Source organism: Pogona vitticeps, chromosome 4 (assembly GCF_051106095.1).
Source record: "Pogona vitticeps strain Pit_001003342236 chromosome 4, PviZW2.1, whole genome shotgun sequence".
Taxonomy (NCBI): Eukaryota; Metazoa; Chordata; class Lepidosauria; order Squamata; family Agamidae; genus Pogona; species Pogona vitticeps.
In genome coordinates this window covers 16274656-16281056 of record NC_135786.1, presented here as the reverse complement: position 1 = coordinate 16281056, position 6401 = coordinate 16274656, and the positions used below count along the sequence as shown (strand labels likewise).

Sequence of the window (6401 nt, the reverse complement as noted above, 5' to 3'; positions counted from 1 at the left end):
CATCTTTCTGGTCTTCTTGCCGAAGGTGGACAAGGCAGTGTTGTAGACAGTGTTCTTGAAGTGTTCCCATCGTTCAGGTGCATTTACATTAGCTGGACCTGGAAGGGTTTCCTCGAGTGCTTGGGCAAATTCCTTCACTTTTCTTTGATCGCGAGTCTTGTTGATGTCAATACGTGGTCTTCCTTCCTTTTTCATGTGATACAATTTCTTTGTTCGCAGTTTTACTCTACTACACACCAGGGAGTGATCAGTATCGCAATCAGCACTCTGGTAGCTGCGTGTGATCGTAACACTAGGAAGGCTAGAACGTCTAGTGAGGATCAAATCGAGCTGATGCCAATGCTTGGATCTTGGATGTCTCCAGGAAACTCTGTGTTGCAGCTTCGTATTAAAGAATGTGTTGCTGACACAGAGACCATAGTAACAGCAAAACTCCAGTAAGCGTTGGCCATTTTCGTTCATCTTTCCAATGCCAAAACGGCCTAGACAAGTGGGCCAAGAATTGTGATCAGCACCAACTCTAGCATTGAAGTCTCCAAGAATGAACAGTGACTCTCTTTCAGGGACTTTTTTGATAGTAGCTGCCAGATCGTCGTAGAATTTGTCTTTCACTTCTGGAGTGGATGACAGTGTTGGTGCATATGCACTAATGAGGGTTACTGGTCCTGCTGATGAGTGGAGCTGCAGAGACAGGGTTCTTTCACTCCCCACAGTGGGTGGAACAATGCATCTCAGGAGAGTGTTTCTGACTGCAAAGCCAACACCATATTCCCTGGTCTCATTCGATGGTTTTCCCTGCCAGAAGAATGAGAAGTTTTTTTCTTTGACAGATCCCGAGTCCGGCAGTCTTGTCTCTTGCAGGGCAACAATGTCCATCTGCAGTCTACTCAGTTCCATGTCAATGACAGCTGTCTTGCGCACATCGTCTATTTCTTGCAGGTCGTTAGGAAAGCCGTAGTCAGGAAAGCCAGGGGTCATTGTCCGTACATTCCAGGTGCCCAGCTTTAGGGCAGAAGTTTTCTTATGATTGTTGCATGGTGCACGGTTGTCGATCTGCTTGTCGGGTTTCACCCTAAACCCCACGCACCCCGTGAGGTTAACAGACCGTGGCGAGGTAGCACCTTACTGGCTGGGGGCTGCCCAGCTTAAGGCGGGCGGTATCTACCTAGTGAGGTGCAATGACCTCTCCCACCGTCAGAAGTAGCCCCTGGCGTCCTGCTCTACGCCAATTGAGCAGAGACTTATAACCGGTAACTGCTACTTCCCGTGTTGTTTCGACGCTGTATGCGAAGCTGGAGTGTCCTCTCCAGAGCACGAAGCCTGGGTAAAATAGTATGGAGGATAGGCTGTTACCCAAGCAGCAAATCCCCCCTCTCCACATCGCTGAAATGGTCCAGTGGAAAGGCAAGAGCCAATACAACTGGTTCCAGCAACGTCGCAGGAGTTGGCAGAATGAAAGAAAATGCCTCCGGGACTCCGGCTCCGGATTTTGCCTCGAGGTTATCTCCTGAAGCCCTTTCCATAAGTGGATATAGCCACAAGGCAGTGGAGGTTTAAATTCGGATTTAATTTAATTTTAATTAAATTAAAATAATTTAATTATTTTAATGTAATAATTTATTGGCTGAAATCCTGTTGCATCACTTTATTCCATGAAAGGATGTTGACATCATCATCAAGCAGCAGAAATCTTTAATTTAAGTTAAAATGGCCAATCCCTTCCTTCAGGTTCTGAGGTTCCCTAGGGATTGGGACCATCAGCAGTTATCTGGAGGCAGTTTTCTAAAATGCTTCCTTCCTCAGCCTAAGGCTCCCAAATGCTTCAGCAGGGCAAAAAGGCAACCCTAGGGAGCTTTGGAAGTTAAAATATGGGATATGAAGTTTTAAATTAGATTTAAAATTTCTATCACCAGCTGATGATGTCATACTCATTGCACAACATAAGGTTATACCAACTGGATTTTCTGTCATTGTCTTTTTCAACAGATTTTTAAAAAATAATTGGTAAGCCATGTTGGGTCTCTTCACTGAGAGAAAGGAAGCATAGAAATAAAAGTCAATCTCACCTGGAGAACTGTCTCCAATTCTGGGCACTGCAATTTCAGGAAAATCTCTATAAACTGAAATATATCTATAAGATGGTGACCAAGACAGTGAAGGATTTGGAAATCTAGCCCCATGAGGAGTTACTGAGGAATCTAGTTACATTGAACCTGGATAAGAAAATATCGAAAATGATATAAGATAGCTATCTTCAGATATCTAAAGACTTTTCATGTGGAAGATGGAACAAACTTGTTTCAGCTGTTAGGGTAAGGCTGAACAATGGATTCAAATTGCAGGAAAGAAGATTCTTACTAAATCCTGATGGTTAATGCTGTTTGACTGTGGGATGAAGGATTGTATCTTCCTGTATAATCTTCTCCACCTTTTGAGATCTTCAGGGGACAATCTTCTCTCTATCCTACCATCCTTGTTTGTTGAGGACATTAAAAAGAGTGTGTTTCCAGCAGCTACTCTCAGGCTACTGAACGACCTTCCAAAAGAAGCTAAGTTGGCCCCCTCCCTGTTGCCCTTCCACTCCAGGTAAAAGCCTCCCATTTCAAAGCTGGCTTTTGTTAGACAAATGCCTTGAGAAATTAGTTTTATTAGGATTGCTGCAGTACACTTTACTGTTTTATGGTGTGTTTTACACTGGTTTTTTTTAACTGTTTCTAGTAAGCAGCTTTTAAATATAGGTATATGTTTTATTTTCTTTATTTAATAATGCAATTCAATGTAATATTGGCAGTATTTGGAATCTTGGGTCCCTTTTGAGGAGGAACCCAGGATAGGAATAAGATAAATAAATAATATGGACTACCTCAGAAGGCGGTGGACTTCTCTTCACTGCAAATTTGGAAAGCCATCTATCAGGAATGATTTAGCTGTGGATTCTTGGTAATGGGCTGGACTTTATGATCCCTTGGTGTCCCTAACAACTCTAGTTCTATGATTCTATCAAACAACATAGCAGGATTGCTAACATCAACTGCAGCAAAATATCTCAACAGATATCCTTTCAAACAGCAAGAGAGAAAGCTGAGAAAACCTTTTAAAAACCAGGTGACATAAAGGGGAAAAAGGATGGGAGAAACTACATAGTCTGCCTGATTTATATTCATGTGCCTAACTATGTTTGACATTTTTCAAAGTTTAATGAAAGCAAAGGGATAATTTAAGATTTCAGAACTTCTGTCAGACAAAAAGAAACTTCTAAGGAAATCTTACTTAAAACCTATCATTAGAAATGTCAGTCTCATCATAAAATCATTTGAAGTGAAACACATTATATTCTTACTTAAAGAATCTTCCTCATTTCTAAACATTATGTTTAATCAATATTTACTTATTTATTTACCATCCCTTTAGTAGTGGAAACTACTACTCTCTATTTTATACCTATGCGGTATTTCTTACAGAGCATGTACCATTCATGAGTATTGACTGCACATATTTATCAGTGTTCACGCTGATATCCTTCTTAAGTATGTACACAAATACACATAGCTATTAATCTGAAAGAAATCTTTCAATCAACAAAGAGGAAAAATAATTCTAGTTTCTCTCGCCACATAAAAGTCAGAAGGATAAATAGACGCAAAGGATAAGCAAGCAGACATGACAGCATGTACATGTAGAATAAAGGCCCAAATTAGCAATTGTCATAAAGATGTTGTAGCTCAGCTTAAACTCAGCTGAAATACGACAGGCTGACTGAGAAGATTTCAATGATCAGCCTCTAATGAAAGAGTCAATCCAAATCTAGGTTGTTTCAAAGGTGCTCTTACATACTTCACCACATGGGGCAGAGAAAGGTGACACCTAAAGAGGGCATATATTTGACCAAACTCCGGGAGGCAGTGGAAGACAGGAGGGCCTGGCGTGCTCTGATCCATGGAAACGACTTAACGACTAAACAAGAAAAAGAGGGCATATAGGCAAGTACTATGGAGATAGCTAGGGGGGAATGTGGTGGCACTGCAGGCTAAACCGCAGAACCCTTTGTATGCTGCAGGGTCAGAAGACCAGCAGTCGTAAGATCGAATCCACGCGGTGGAGTGAGCTCCCATCACTTTGTCCCAGCTCCTCGCCAACCTAGCAGTTCGAAAGCATGTAAATGCGAGTAGATAAATAGGTACCATCTCGGTGGGAAGGTAAACAGCATTCCAAATCTAAGTTGCACTGGCCATGTGACAACAGAAACTGTCTTCGGACAAACGCTGGCTCTACGGCTTGGAAACGGGGATGAGCACCATCCCCTAGAGTCGAACACAACTGACTAAATGTCAAAGGGAACCTTTACCTTTTTATGGAGATAGCTTAATATCAGTGTTTCCAGCAGTAAGCTGTTGAGAAAAGAAATATACTGTATTTTATCAACTCCTAGTAGCAAAAATGAACTGTTGGAAATCTGGTTTCCTTTTGCCGATTTATGAATTCAAGAAAATGCATGCAGGATCTACCTACAACATATGCTGATATCATAGTTGGAAAGCTGCTAATATTAGGTTTCTCCATTTAAGAAGCAAACTGTTAATTATTACTGATTTATTCATTAACTGTTTTCATTGAGCTGTTTCTACTACAATTCTCCTTTGAATTACATGGACCTGAGCAGCACAGTTTTGGTTATGCACTCTTTTTAAATAAATAAATAAATATTTCAATAAATAAATATTCAAATAAACTGTCTCCAGAAGGTGGCCAGAGAAAGATGGGTCTTGAGCTTACCTAGGTCCCTGTTGTTGCCAGCACGACAACCCCCAATCTGATGGCAGGAGTCCAGCTGGCTACCTCTCCTGTCATGGCAATTCCACATGGTGGCCAGGGAGGGTGCTGGGGCATGCCAGGAGCATAAAAGTTATACAGCACAGGTGTCAAAAACAAGGCCCGCGGGCCAAATCCGGCCCGCCAGACCTCGACTGATGGCCCGCGGAGCCGCCGCCAGCCTTGCAGCCTCCCCCCCTTTTTTTCAATGAATTTACTCCGTGCCTGCACGGAGTAAATTCATTGAAAAAATGGCTCAAGTTAACAAGGCTATGTCCTCCTTCCGATTGGCTGTGGCGCTGTCACTCCTTTCCTCTCCCTCCGCCCCCCGCTCCCCCTCCCTCCCTCACGTGCCTGTTCCTCGCTCGCTCTCGGCCTGAGGCGAGAGCCGTTCCCAAGGTCGCGCGAGGAGAGGGCTCCGCGCCGCCTCTGTCGCCCCGAGGGGAAGGGAAGGGAAGGGGAGCGGTGGGAGTTCCTGGCCGGGCTCCGAGGCGGAGGGAGGAGATGCTGGGGGGACGTGGGAGGCAGCGGCCAGCGCGGCCCTGAGGAGAGGGAGAGAAGAGGGAACGCGGAGCGATGCGCCGGCCCGGTTGGGTAACGTCGGAGGCGGCCGTTCGACCCAGCCGCGGAGAGAAGGGAGGGAGGGCGGTAGGGCTGGCTGGTTGCTCGCTTCCCTTCCCTTCCCTTCCCTGACGTTCCGTTCTCTCTCTTGCTCGATTGGAATGCCTGAGGATTTGAAAGGACCGAAGAATGTGTTTTTTTGCAAGATCCAAGCAGAGTTGCATATACTAAATAACTCTCTCTCTCTCTCTCTCTCTCTCTCTCTCACACACACACACACACACACACACACACACACACACACACACACACACACACACACACACACACAGATCCCGGCACTTTCCCTTCCTTCACACACACATACACATTCTCTTCCTTCCTGTAACTCTCTCTGTCTCTCTCTCTCTCTCTTTCTCTCTCACACACACAGAACCCGGCACTTTCTCTTCCTTCACACACACACACACACACACACACACACACACACACACACACACACACACACACACACACACACACACACACACACACACACACACACGTTCTCTTCCTGTATCTCTCTTTCTCTCTCACACACACACACACACAGGCACTTTCTCTTCCTTCACACACACACACACACACACACACACACACACACACACACACACACACACACACACACACACACACACTTTCTCTTCCTTCCTTTTCCCACCAAGTCGGATAGGGTCCTTGCAAGGCCATCAGTACAGATACAACCAGCCCTTTGATGGGGACCAAACTGCTGATGCGGCCCCCGATGAATTTGAGTTTGACACCCCTGTTATACAGGGATTTTGAACTACATGGGGTCCGGCACCCCTAGCCCCTGTGTTGTTGAAGGGAGAAGTGTACTCATATATGTTTAATAAAACAAATCATTTAAAAGAAAGAAAAAATAACACATTGCTTGCTTGCTTATTTCCTAACTTACATTTCTGTTATCCTGGTACATACTCATTTGAATGACTTGGGTGACATAAAAAATAAAACTAGCTGAAGTTGGG

General features: G+C 44.4%; 1 long non-coding RNA gene across 1 annotated transcript; it reads right to left on the bottom strand.

Moving 5' to 3' along the window:
- Positions 1–5691: 5691 nt before the first annotated feature.
- LOC144588804 (uncharacterized) lies at positions 5692–6172 on the bottom strand. Its single transcript, XR_013544514.1, has 2 exons — positions 6022–6172; positions 5692–5975 (listed from the first exon to the last, which is right to left on the bottom strand). It is a non-coding gene; the product is annotated as an uncharacterized LOC144588804 (long non-coding RNA).
- Between the last annotated feature and the right edge of the window lie 229 nt (positions 6173–6401).